The sequence below is a fragment of the Clupea harengus genome, chromosome 6, assembly GCF_900700415.2.
Source record: "Clupea harengus chromosome 6, Ch_v2.0.2, whole genome shotgun sequence".
NCBI classification, from domain to species: domain Eukaryota; kingdom Metazoa; phylum Chordata; class Actinopteri; order Clupeiformes; family Clupeidae; genus Clupea; species Clupea harengus.
Genome location: NC_045157.1, coordinates 13,515,022 through 13,529,390, shown reverse-complemented (window position 1 = coordinate 13,529,390; position 14,369 = coordinate 13,515,022). Strand labels below are relative to the sequence as shown.

The 14,369-nt window shown below is 46.7% G+C and overlaps 1 pseudogene; it reads left to right on the top strand.

Moving 5' to 3' along the window:
- The first annotated feature begins 9,317 nt into the window (after positions 1–9,317).
- Positions 9,318–13,178, top strand: LOC105908120 (annotated as a pseudogene).
- The last annotated feature ends 1,191 nt before the right edge of the window (positions 13,179–14,369 follow it).

Sequence of the window (14,369 nt, the reverse complement as noted above, 5' to 3'; positions counted from 1 at the left end):
TCCCACCTATAAGAATACAGTGCTCTTGTAGAGGGAGCTCTAGCACTCTGCAAAGTCTGTGTCACCGCGCTGGACAATCCTTGAGCCAGGAATGTGTCCCTTTCAGTGGCCAGACCCAAAGATTGAACAGAGAGGGGTCTGGATGCCACAACTGCCCCCCTGCCTGGGATAGTAAATTCTTCCTCAGAGGGATTTCCCATGGCTCCCCTGACAGGAGGTTGTGAATCTCTGCAAACCATGGCGCTTGGTGGCGGTGTGGTGCTACCAGTAAAACCTCCAAGTTCTCTCTCCTCGTCTTCTCCAGTACTGCTGGGATGAGTGAGGTTGGAGGGAAGGCGTAAAGGAGGCCCTGAGGCCACACGTGCGCCAGTGCATCCACCCCCAAAGGAGCCTCGTTTCCGCATAAGGAGAACCACAGTGGGCAGTGGGCCGACTCCTTTGAGGCGAAAAGATCTACGCGTGCCTTCCCAAAACGAGCCCAAATCAGGTGCACTGCGGCTGGATGCAGCCTCCATTCGCTCGGATGCGGACGGCCTCTTGACAACAGGTCCGCCGCAGAGTTCAATGAGCCCGGAAGGTGTACCGCTCTGATGGAGGAGAGATGTTTGTCTACCCAAAGAAGGAGTGTTTGTGCCACTCTGTGTAGCGCTGAAGATCTCAGTCCTCCCTGGTGGTTTATTAAGCTATTGCTGACATGTTGTCTGTCCGCACTAGTACATGTTTGTTCTTTAGTGCCGGCAGGAAATGGCAGAGACATAGGTAGATTGTCCTTAATTCCAGAACATTTATGTGGGCGGAGTCCCACGGAGGATACCACACTCCCTGAGCTCCCACACCGTTCAACACTGCTCCCCAACCTGAAAGGGAGGCATCGGTGGTTAAGACCTCGCGTCGGCAGACCCTGCCTAGCTGAACTCCTCTGCTCAGATTTTGGGGTGTATTCCACCAGTGGAGAGCCCTTAAGCACCTCGATGTTATCAGAAGGAACTTGTTCCGATCTTTCACAGGGTGGAGTGCCCTGGACAAGTACCATCTCTGTATGGGTCTCATATGCAACAGGCCGAGGCGAACCACCTGAGAGGCCGCAGCCATCAGGCCCAGAAGTCTCTGGCAATCGTGGGACCGGACACTGCTTTGACCCGAGAAGTGAGAAAGGCATTGATACAAATTGACAATCCTCTGCTCTGACAGACCTGCTAACATGGTGACGGAGTCCAGACTTACCCCCAGGAAGATGATTTGTTGTGACGGATTCAGCTGGCTCTTCTCCACATTGAGAGACAGGCCTAGCTGTTGCAGGTGGGCTACGACCGCTGCTGTGTCCGACACGGCGTGCCGTCTTGATGGTGAACAAATGAGCCAGTCGTCCAGATAATTTAGCACTCTGATGCCCTGTTGGCGCAGAGGGCTCAAAGCTGCATCCATGCACTTTGTGAACGTGCGGGGTGCTAGAGATAAGCCGAATGGGAGAACATTGAATTCGAAAGCTCTGTCTGTTAGTGCGAACCGGAGGAACCGCCGATGATCGGGGTGGACAGAGACGTGAAAGTAAGCATCTCTCAGGTCTATGCTCGTGAACCAGTCCCCCACCTGGACTGACTGGATAATCTGCTTGATGAAGAGCATCTTGAAACGTAACGGCCGGAGGTAGTCGTTCAGTGGTCTCAAATCTAGTATCGGGCGGAACCCACCGTCCCGTTTCGGAACAACGAAGTAGCTCGAATAGAAGCCACTCTGCTGTTCGCTCTGCTTTATCTTTCTGATTGCCTCTTTTTCCAACAGTGTATCGATCTCTTTTTGAAGAGCCAGTTTCCGCTGTGGGTCTGGTTGGTGAGAGAAAGGAATGCCCTTGAACATGGGCGGACGGCGCTTGAACTGCAACCGGTAACCAAACATTATTATAGAAAGTACCCATGGAACAGGAGAACAACTTTCCCAAGCCACAATTTGGGCGGGGCTGAACGCATGAGTTTCCATGCACAAAGTGTCAGGAAGAGTGTGGTGGAGCCGCCGGACGAGCATTGAGGGGGTTGTAGCCGCCACGCTGTCGGGGCTTGGTGAAGGTTCCAGGGCGATGGCTTACAGCTGCGGAGGAGTGTGCAGGATGTTTCTGTACATGCTCCCGCGCATTGGGCCGGCTCTTTGAAAAAGGCACAGAGTTGCCATTCGCATGAGCGCTCGCATGACCCCACCCGGGTCGTGGGCGCTTTGCCGGCGGGGGTCTAGGCAACAGCTGGTCCCACTGTTTCTTGGACTCCCTGGACTCCTTAGCTCTGTGGAGCATTTCAACTGCTCCAGGCCCGAAGGTAAAGCCAGGACTGAGGGGCAGCTTCATCAGAGTATTCCTGTCAGGCTCTGGGAGCTTTGACTGAGCCAGCCACAGATGTCGCCGAGCCATCCACAATGAAGCAATGGAACGCCCGCTGGAGTGTGCCGCTCCTCTAGCAAGGTGAACCAGCACCTCTGAAACCTTCCTTAGCTCCTTCACCACCTCTTGTGCGGGGGCAGCAGAGAGGTCCTCTATGAGCTCCATTTGATACAGCGCCAGAACGGATATAGTGTTCATAAGGCGTGCACCAAAGGCTGTACTGTAAAATGTCCTCCTAAGCCATTTTTCAGTCGTGCGACACTGCTTATTTGGGCATGAAGGATCTTTCCCCACGAGGGCTGTAGGCGGGAGTACAAGAGCAGCTATGGAATCATCCATTGCTGGGTATGCACCAAATCCTACCTCATCCGCCCCATTGATGTTGGCAAACTGTGCCCATTGCCTCATGGTTGGGGTGGCAGCTTCAGGGTGCTGCCACACAGATGTCATTTCCCTGACAAAATCTGGTAGCACAGGGAGAGAAGATGGTGTACTTGTGGCATCTCTTGCCCTGTCAAACCGAGATGGTGGGGCCTGTGTTGTAGCTGGCATCTCCACCTTTATACGCCTAGCAGCTTTGCACATTAGGCCAATGAACTCATCATCAGAGAGTGCAGCAGAAGCGTCAGAGGGCACAGAATGTGAGGATGAGCTTTGGTCAGAGCCCAGATCCGAAGGATGAGGGGATGTTGCAGCTCGGTTGCCAATGTAATCGTCTTCAAGATTATCAGATGCAATCAGTGAAATACCTTCACAGTCATCAGTGGCCCCCCGAGGGGCAGGCCAGTGAGAAGAAAAGACACCAGCAGAATGCTCGTCTGGGGCGGCTGGGCGTCCAGTCAGCTGCTGCATCATCCCCTGCTGATTCACAGCCAGTGACGACACCTCTTTAGCCAAAGAAGTCATAGTAGTGGCCAGAGCCTCGTATGCCTCATGCTTCCTTTTTCTGTGTTTCTTACCAGAGGGGGGTGAGGCAGACTCCTTGTTTTCACCGACTTTGGTCTCAAATGAAGCTGCCTGGGGTGAACGTTGTGAACCACCATCAGAAGATGCCCTTGATGACACAGATCCATTGCCACCAGCAACTTTGTTCACTCGACTTGACAGGGTGCGAGTGGAGAATGAGGCACAGCTTGGACAGCTGGACGAGTCTGCCCTTGAAGCGACAGCATGTTCCGGGCCGAGGCACGCCAGAGGGTGTGACAGAGGGTGTGGCTGTCCTCAATCGGCATTTTTCCATTGCAGTTCGTGCAATCGTGAAAGTCAGGCATGGTATAGAGAGGAGTAATACCACTAAATTACAAAAAAGACACAATCAGTGCACTTATCTGCAACGAGCACAGATGCAATGGTACCAGACGTGGTACCAGCAATTCTGCCACAGTGGTACCAGAGATGGTACCAATAATAACAACGGTACCAGAGGTGGTCACCTCAGAGTCTGTGGTACCAGAGGTGGTACCAGCAGCCACAAGGCACAGATATTGAACCTGTAGCAGCCTATGAGAGATATAGCTAGAGAGATGTTCTCTAGATACTCTCTACCTCCCTTAAGCAATTAGGGGAGTGACTCACTCAACAGAGTGAGAGTCCCCGACAATAAGATGCTAGCCTCAGAGTCTGGTACCAGGGCTGGTACCAGTAACCACAAGGCACAGATATTGAGCCTGTAGCTACCTATGCGAGATAAGACTGAGAGATTTTCTCTAGTCAGCCAAATTACTAAATAATAAACAATAGATACTCTCTGTACAACTGTAAAAAATCTCGCCTATTATACATATACATATATTAATATATACAACGTGTACAGACTAGCAAGCTAATAGCAAGTAGGCTAGTATGTTAATTTAAACAATTCTAGCACTCAGGCGAGTGACTCACTCAATCAAAGTTCAAAAGTACTTTATTTGTCATTGTCACAAAAACAACGACAACGACAGTAGAGGCAGCAACAGACAGCTAAACATTTAAATTGCTGTGGACATTAACTGCCACAGCTAAATAATAATAAATAACAATCAATGAATAGATAAATAAATATCCCTGAGTAAATTAAAAAAAAATATATATACATTGAGGTGCATCAATAGTTGCAGGGTGGAGTGTTAAGAGTGCAGTCTATGAGGGCGGGCCGGGCCGGGCCGGGCCGGGGGGGAGGTGGGTTGGTTTTGGGTGAGCTGTTGAGAAGCCTTATTGCACGAGGGTAAAAGCTCTTTGCCATTCTGGAGGTGCGCGCTTTTGTTGATCTGAACCTTTTCCCTGACGGGAGTAGCGGGAACAGATAATGGGCAGGGTGGGAAGGGTCCGTGAGGATGCGATTTGAACGCTGCAGGCATCGGGAGGAGGAGATGGAATAGATGTCGGGCAGCTCTGCTCCGATGATCCTGCCTGCTGTTTTAATCAGCCTCTGGATGGCTGCCTGCTCCACCTTTGTGCAGCTGGAGAACAATACGTTCAGGCAGTATGTCAGCACACTCTCTATAGCGCAGCGGTAGAAGTTGCTCAGTAGTCTCTGAGGAAGGTGTTCTTTCCTCAACTTCCGGAGGTAGAAGAGGCGTTGTTGGGCTTTCCCCAAGACGGAAGCTGTGTTGTTTTCCCAGGACAACTCCTCCTTCAGCGTTAGACCCAGAAACTTAAAAGAGGTGACTCGCTCAACCTCTTCCCCGTTGATGTAGAGTGGGAGATGGTGATTGTGCTGAGCAGACTTCCGGAAGTCAATGATCATCTCTTTTGTTTTCTTTAAGTTGAGACTGAGGTTGTGCTCAGAACACCAGGCTGCCAGGTTTCCCACTTCTTGCCTGTAGGCAGCCTCATCGTTGTTGGAGATGAGGCCAAGCACTGTTGTGTCATCTGCAAATTTAAAGATGTAGTTGGATGGGCAGGAGGGAGTACAGTCATGGGTGTAGAGAGTGTATAATAGTGGGCTGAGCACGCAACCTTGTGGGGCGCCAGTGCTGATGGTCAAATTCGAAGAGTGGTGCTTCCCCAGTTGTACTCTCTGTGTGGGATTGGTCAGGAAGTCCAATACCCAGTTACACAGTGTAGCACTGAGGTTTAAGTCCTGAAGTTTGGAGATGAGTTTGCCTGGAAGGATCGTACTGAAAGCAGAACTGTAGTCTATAAATAGAATACGGATGTAAGTGTTCTTTAGCTCCAGGTGCTCCAGTGCAGTGTGAAGCAGCAGGGCTACTGCATCCTCTGTAGATCTGTTCGCTTTGTAGGCAAATTGGTGTTGGTCAAAGGAAGCTGGTGTGATGCCTCTTATGTGTTTCATGACCAGCCTTTCCAAACATTTAGCAGGTATGGGGGTGAGAGCCACTGGCCTATAGTCGTTCAGGCATGTGACCGCAGTCTTTTTTGGCACAGGTATGATGGTTGATGCTTTGAAACATGGGGGGACATGAGAAAGGGCTAGAGAGCGGTTAAAAATGTCTGTAAAAACCTCTGTCAGCTGGTCCCCGCAATTCCTTAGTACGCGGCCTGCCACACCATCTGGTCCTGCCGCTTTCCTGGGGTTGATGGTTTTCAAGCAGAGTCTGACCTCGTGGGGGCTCAGAGTGGGTGCAGCAGCGTCAGAGGGTAGGGGCAGAGGCAGCTGACCAGTGTTGTCCCTGTCGAACCGTGCATAGAACTGATTCAGCTCTTCAGACAGGGTAGCACAGCTGGACGGGGGGGATGACGCAGTCCCTTTGTAGTCCGAGATTGCCCTTATTCCCTCCCATACTTGTCTCGGATTGGTGTGAGTGTGGAAAAGTTGCTCAACACGTTGCCTGTGCTTGGCTTTTGCAGATTTTATGCCTCTCCTCAGTGCTGCCCTGGCTACGCTGTATGCTGGTGCATCACCTGATCTGTAGGCTGCGTCTCTGGCCTTTAATAGTGTACGCACCTCTCTGCACATCCATGGCTTTTGGTTGGGGAACACTCTCACAGTCCTCCTTCTTGTGACATTGTTCACGCAGAAGTTGATGTAGTCCATAACTGAAGATGTGTATTCCTCCAGTGCCCTTTTTGGGTCAACAGGAGCTTCCAGGCTGTTAAATATTGTCCAGTCCGTGCTGTCAAAACAGTCCTGCAGCTGAGGGATGGCATCCTCATTCCACACTGTTATGGACTTGGTGGCAGGCCTTGTCGCTTTTATTCTTTGTTGGTATGAGGGGTATAGAGCGAGAGTCGCACACAATATAGGGAGAAAAAGACCGTTTTCTTATTAGTAGCGACAGCTACCTTAAAAACAGTAGAGCACAAGTAATCCTAGCTAGCGCGATAGCCTGGAAAGGGGTATAGCTACCAGCTTTCAGACAACAGTCAGTAGGCACCTCGCGCTAACTGTCATAGAAATATCTTACCTTATCGCGTGAGGGATTAAAGAGGACGATTGTGTGCCGCGCTCAGCTTTATATAGAGTGACGCGGCACACCTACGTGAGTATTGTTTTGATATAAATCTTCCTCAGAAATCGCGGATTATATTCCAGCCCTCTGGGCTAGCCGTCTGGCAGCCTTTCTTGACTGAAACAGAACCTTACGAGTTAATCGGAAGAGTTCAATTTGCATGAAATGATAGCTGGTTATCTAGCTGATGTTATAGTCTCCTCGATTTAACTATTAAAATTATAATGGGAAAAGGTAGAAACCCTCAGGGTGCTTGTGCAACTTCGTAAGAAAGAGTTCATATTAACGAGTTCATATTCATGAGTGCATAATATTTACACATGAGTTCATCACAAGCTAGCAGCTGCCTACTGTATATGCACCTTACCTATGTGTGTGTAAAGAATGCTGATATGAAAAACAACCAGTAGTCAATGTGAAAGCTGCCAATTGAATGGTGATCTTAGATACTCTATTGGGTTTATGTATTTGTAAATTTGACTCTGAAAGAATCAGTGCCTCACCAGCCACGAACCTCACCGCACGTCACTGCTGGCAGCATACACTTCGGTAAGACAAAGCAATGATCATTATGCCATTATCTGTAAGAAACCTTCAAAACAGTAACCTCGTACCGTCTAGAGTAAAGGCAATTGTATTCATCTTGGCAAGTATGCTTACTCTGGCAATGATAAAAGCTTCGCTATTTTTTTTTTTCTTCATATTAATAGGCTAGCTAACATTTCACACAATGCCATTGATAAAAGAAACAGCTTGGCCAATACCGTTTCAGTCTATTGGCAAGTTTATTTGAACTTAATTGAACTTTGACAGAAAAAAAGAGAAAAAAAAACACTTTACTAGATCCTACATTCAAGTCTAGATCGACTGCTCACTGGACTCGCTGTGTCAAGCTTTTACTTTAAATGCTGACTCAAACTCTCCATTTGAGGAAATCATCATGACGCAGCAAAAACGAAAAGCTAAAACCTTCAGGAGAAGCAGTCTTGAGAGCTGAAATTAGGGATGCTTGATATAGTTGCAATCAAAATTATTCAGAATTCGGGATGCTTGATATGTGCTTTCGTCTAACTCAGAATGTATTCTCTTTCCTCACTACTGTTGAACTCTGACTTTCTTTCCCACTGCGGGTTAACAGATACAGATGGTATATGAGGTATGCTCTGACTGGAATGTGTTCTGCAAGCACACCTGTGTGAAACATGCTCACCTGGCCTGACGAATCACAGCCCTCCATTGGGCTACGGGCGGAGCTAACATGTTGAGTAATACGAATTAGGGATGCTTGATATAGTTGCAATCAAAATTATTCAGAATTCGGGATGCTTGATATGTGCTTTCGTCTAACTCAGAATGTATTCTCTTTCCTCACTACTGTTGAACTCTGACTTTCTTTCCCACTGCGGGTTAACAGATACAGATGGTATATGAGGTATGCTCTGACTGGAATGTGTTCTGCAAGCACACCTGTGTGAAACATGCTCACCTGGCCTGACGAATCACAGCCCTCCATTGGGCTACGGGCGGAGCTAACATGTTGAGTAATACGAATTTGGGATGCTTGATATAGTTGCAATCAAAATTATTCAACCCCGTTGAATAATTTTGATTGCAACTATATCAAGCATCCCGAATTTCAGCTCTCAGGACTGCTTCTCCTGAAGCTTTTAGCTCTGTGTTGACAATAAGAAGACCAAGAATCTGTGAATCTGTGCCTTCTTTGTTTGTCAAGGTGTGCATAGACAGAGTACTTTATTGATCCCCAAGGGGAAATTGTAGTATGAACTGGATTTTTACCGTTTGCTTTCATTGGTCAGGTTTATTGGCAAAATGTAAAAATTTTCTCAGCTATTTGCAATAAACAAATTACACAAGAACTGTTTAAGTAATTCAATTAAACTAATATTACAAGGGTTTTTATCCAAATTCAACACAGAATGCTACTTTTAATGACTACTGCAGTCTAAAAATGATCCAACCCTTTCATGACAAACATCTTCAGTACTTAGTAGAGCACCCTTTTGCTGTTATGACCTGCTGCAAACGTGATGCATAGCCAGACACCAGCTTCTGACAGCGTTCCTGAGGAATCTTAGCCCATTCCTCATGGGCAATGGCCTCCAGTTCAGTAATATTCTTGGGTGTGCGTTTTGCAACCGCTTTCTTCAAATCCCAACAGAGATTTTCGATGGGGTTCAAGTCAGGGGACTGTGACGGCCACTCCTGAATCTTCCATTTCTTCTTCTGAAACCAAGCCTTGGTGGACTTTGAGGTATGCTTGGGATCATTGTCCTGCTGGAAGGTCCAATGACGCCAATGAGCTTCAGCTTCATCACAGACGGCATGCCGTTTTTTCCTAAGATTTCCTGATACTTGACTGAATCCATCGTGCCCTCCAAACGCTGCAGGTTTCCACTGCCAGAGGCAGCAAAGCAGCCCCAGAGCATCACTGAGCCACCGCCATGCTTAACAGGCAGGGTGTTCTTTTCAGCATATGCTTTATTATTCTTCCTCCAGACATGCCGCTGATCCTTAGGCTGAAAAGTTCCAAACTTTGGTGGCTTATTTATATGGTTTTCAGCATATTGGAGCTGACTTTTTTTGTGCTTTTGGGTCAGTAGTGGTGTGCGTCTTGGAGTCCGGGCAAGGAACCCTTCAGTGTTTAGTTTGCGCCTTACTGTCAAACGGAAACCACAGTGCCTGCTGCCACCAAGTCTTGCTGCAGGTGTTTTGCAGTAACTCAAGGGTTTTTGACCACTTGCCTCCTCAGGAATCTGGTGGCAGCCGCTGATAGCTTCCTCTTTCTGCCACGTCCAGGTAGTGTAGCCACTGTTCCTTCAACGTTGAACTTGCAAACTATGCTTCCAACTGTATTTCTAGGGACATTCAGTGCTTTTGCTATCTTTTTTTATCCTTTTCCTTGTTTGTGCAAGGCAATGATCTCTTCTCTGAACTTTTTGGACAATTCTTTTGACTTGTGCGTTGGTACAGCTTTGATGCAAAGTCGTATTACTCAACATGTTAGCTCCGCCCGTAGCCCAATGGAGGGCTGTGATTCGTCAGGCCAGGTGAGCATGTTTCACACAGGTGTGCTTGAAGAACACATTCCAGTCAGAGCATACCTCATATACCATCTGTATCTGTTAACCCGCAGTGGGAAAGAAAGTCAGAGTTCAACAGTAGTGAGGAAAGAGAATACATTCTGAGTTAGACGAAAGCACAAATTCAGGGTAAGAATCTGATAGTAAAAGTGAGTGTAAGTAAGCCAGAAGCAGAATAGCAGTCAGCCACATACTGTATTTATCCAGTTTCCTTGTCATTTGTTTGGACTACACTATCAGGCACAATGGAAGACTACGTTTCCCAGGTGAAACAGTTTGTGAGTGAACATCCAACGGGACTGACTGTTTTCATCATAGCTGGTAAATTCTACCTCAACTGTTTTGCAGCCTCTACAGATGTTATGTTACTGTAACCACTGTGAGAGCTACCAGACAATGACTCAGCAAATTTAATCTCTAACTCCGACTTTATAAGATCTTAAGCTCAATACTGTTTGATCTACCATGAGCTATCCCTCTTTGATGGCTCAGATATATTACCAAAATGAGGGTTATTTTCCCAAGGTGTGACCTTTTTCAGAGTTTACGTTTATTGCATTTCAGAGACATTTACAATGTTCTGTCAGTTGAAGTTAGTGAAATCATGGAGAAGTTCTACTAGTTGCTACTTTTTGCACTGGACAAAATTACACTGTGCACGTTTTGGCCTCACTATCAGTGTCGATCTCGTTGTTGTGATTATGTACTCTTGGGGTGTGGTTGCCAGTATACCTTGATCCCAGTCATGTGCATTCTTGAGGAGAGATATGTAAATATCAACATGCCCTCTGCTCTGCTGAAGCTCCTTAGATTAGACTCCTCAGACCAAAAGCACCCCCCATCCCCAGAACAAATGTCAAACTCGCACAATGCATTCTGAACGTATCCCTACTTGCATAACTGGTTGTTTTAGTGAGTTGTCCCCAACCAGACAGAAACTACTTGTCTGAGCACATACGATTTTCTTTTTGTAAAGCAGGAGCTGGACTTTTTGCGCTGCGCAGATGGATGGCTGGTGGCGTATGCCGCAGTAAAGCCCGACTGGATGGCAAGACGGTGCTGATCACCGGAGCGAATACTGGGATAGGGAAGGAGACCGCTGTGGACTTAGCGAGGAGAGGTCAGTTCATTTTCACCATTGTCCTCTTGAATCAATGAGCACTCTCACACATTAACGCACCTATACAATGGCTCAGCTTGTAGATAAATAATTAATTTAGAATATTTTGTATCAGTAACATAAAAAATGTCTGCCTATCAGATTTTCGCTGGATAATGATGACTCAGCAGTTTAATGTCTTATGTTGTCTAATGATGACTAAGCTTTGTGATCTCTAAGTGAATGAATCCTTTCAAATCAACACAATCCCTCCCTCTCTCTATTTGTCCAAAACCAGGTGCGAGGGTGATCCTGGCATGTAGAGATATGGGCCGGGCGAACCAAGCTGCGGAAGCGGAGCGGGAATGGGAACGTGGTGGTAAAGCAGTTGGACCTGGCCTCATTACAGTCTGTGCGTGCACTAGTTGCTGATGTTGAGGCCAATGAGGAATGTCTGGACATCCTCATCAACAATGCAGGTGTGCTCCTTGCTCCCATACCAAAAGCACAAGCACCAATCATTGGTCAGCTTCCCTGGCATTCCAGGGCATTTGTATTTGAACTATGCAAACAAAATAGTTAAAGGTAAAACTAGACTTGAGTTAGGGACTCAAGACTGCCTTTGTAAATACCACAGCATAAGGACAACGAGACATGATGTTTATGCCCAAATGTAAACCATTTGAAGTTGGATTTAGTGCCATTTAAATGGCAACATAAGGACAGAATATCTTCAAAAATGCTTGGGCTGCCATCACCCTTGTGGCTACATGTTAGCTCCAAATGGCCTCAGTAACCTGTTTGCTTCCAGGGATCATGATGTGTCCAAAATGGCAGACCGTGGACGGCTTTGAGATGCAGTTCAGGGTGAACCACCTGGGCCACTTCCTTCTGACCAACAGTCTGCTGGACCTGCTGAAGAAGTCCAGCCCCAGCCGTGTGGGCAATGTGTCCAGCCTGGCCCATAGGGATGGTACACACATATTTAACCTTAAACCTCACCTCTATAGAATATCACTCAACTCTTCAGTAGTTTAATGGATGTTCATCCACCTTCCCAGGTAAAATTCACTTTGATGACATTCACCTGGATAAAAACTACGAGCCCGTAAAGAGCTACTGTCAGAGCAAGCTGGCCAACATTCTCTTCAGCAGAGAGCTGGCCAGGAGACTGTCAGGTGAGTGGGTCACAAACAATCACTGTCTCTGACATACCCATACTATTTAATGAATGAATGAATTCATTCATTCATTCATTCATTAATTCATTGTCTTTTTCATTAATTCCTTCTTTCTTTCACACTCCTCACACAGATCATTGTCAGATGGTCTCTCAAGCAATTCCCTCTGTCTCTCTCTCTCTCTCTCTCTCACACACACACACACACACACACACACACTCACTCACTCACTCAGATGGAGCGTTCTTCAGTAACTCCTTCTCTGCCCCATACAGGCACAGGTGTGACTGTGTACAGCCTCCACCCAGGTGTGATCCGCACAGAGCTGACCCGGCACATGGGCGAGACCCTGCCTCTGTGGAAGCTGCTAATGTACACCCCCCTGATGCTGCTCTGGCCCTTCATCAAGTCTTGTGCGGAGGGAGCACAGACCACCATCTACTGCGCCGTGGATGAGAGTCTACAGAACACCAGCGGCCTCTACTACAGGTAAGCTATGATACACACACTGTTAGTCGCACATGAGCTCTGACAACTAAACACACATGTATGCACACACACACACACATCAGTGCCACTTTTGATCAGCTGATCATACCTAAGCCAATACTTATCAAGGGTGTGGCAGTTATGTGATGAGTGTAATCTGGTGTGTCAGGAGAAGTGAGCAATGGGGAACACACAGCCCTGGGGCCTCCTGGTGGTGGCAGGATAGAGAACACCACACCTGATCTACATCTTTAATACAACACACCGTATTTACAGAGGAACATACCTTAAATTCCTCTGTGTGTGTGTGTGTGTGTGTGTGTGTGTGTGTGTGTGTGTGTGTGTGTGTGTGTGCGTGTGTGTGTGTGCGTGTGCGTGTGTATGTGTGGCCCAAAGTGACTGTGCCCCAAAGCAGCCAGAACTCCAGGCGTGTGATGATGCTGCAGCTAAGAAACTTTGGGACATCAGTACCTCCATGGTGGGACTGGCTTAAGAGAAGACACACACTCTCTCTCTCTCTCTCTCTCTCTCTCTGTCTCTCTCTTTCTCTCTCTCACACACACACACACACACACACACACACACACACACTCTCTCTCTCTCTATCTCTCTCTCTCTCACACACACACACACACACACACACATACTATCACAGACACACACACACTGATATTCACAACATCCACATTCCTAGCACACTCCACCCACTGCATACATATCATAGACATTTATTTTAGGAGATGCCTCTATTCAAATGTACTTTTTTACCACAGAGTGTTATACATTTGATAATTTCATGGTTTATGTGTTGACTTCCTGATTTCTCAAAAAGTGGTGACAATAATTACACACAGTTCTGGTGCTGTGATAGCATTACATATGTGAAGAAATGCTTTTGTGTAATGCAATAAACTGAAGATGTATTAAGGTCTCTTATTGTCCGACTATTGGTGTAATGAGAGAAATCCAGCCAAAAATGTTCGTCTGAATTATTTGACAGTTTATGTAGAAACTTTATGCTGAACTATTTGCAAGATGAAAAGAAATAACTTAAGTCATTTAGCCAGACGAAATAGCATTTTTGATTAATGATAATTAGGAGAGAATGTTCCTTCAGAATGCCACAGTCTTTCAGCTCTGCGATACATAAAGCTCCATGAGAGGTATCAAAATTTACTGGGCATACCTGAAACAATAAACACTACATATCTAGTAATTTGTAAAATTTTAATTAAAAATTGTAGATTCTAAGACTAGAAATTAAACCAGTCCCTCTACAACAGGAGAGTACTCACAACCACAGCTTTCAAACCAGAATAGGCACCAAAGAGAAGTGATATTAGGCAGCTTTGTACATCATGTCAATTATGTCCCCCAAAACTTTGGTAGCTAGTTTCAGACAAACTTGTAGCTAGTCACAAAATATCAGAGCAATGATGCCATCCCATTAACTGTGTGGTGTTGTAATCAGCATACTACGCATATACTGCCACAGAATTTAAGAGAGGATGCCATACAGACCTAGATGAACATGTTGTAAAAACACTGCAGAAGTTCAGTTCAATTCAATTTTATTTATATAGCGGCAAAACAATCAAATTGTGTCAAGGCGCTTTACAGAGCCCAGGGCCTGAACCACCCCTGGAGCAAGCACATTGGCGACAGGGGCAAGGAAAAACTCCCTGTTAATACACAACATAGGTTGGCATGCATCTATTACCTTCAATTGTTCAAATG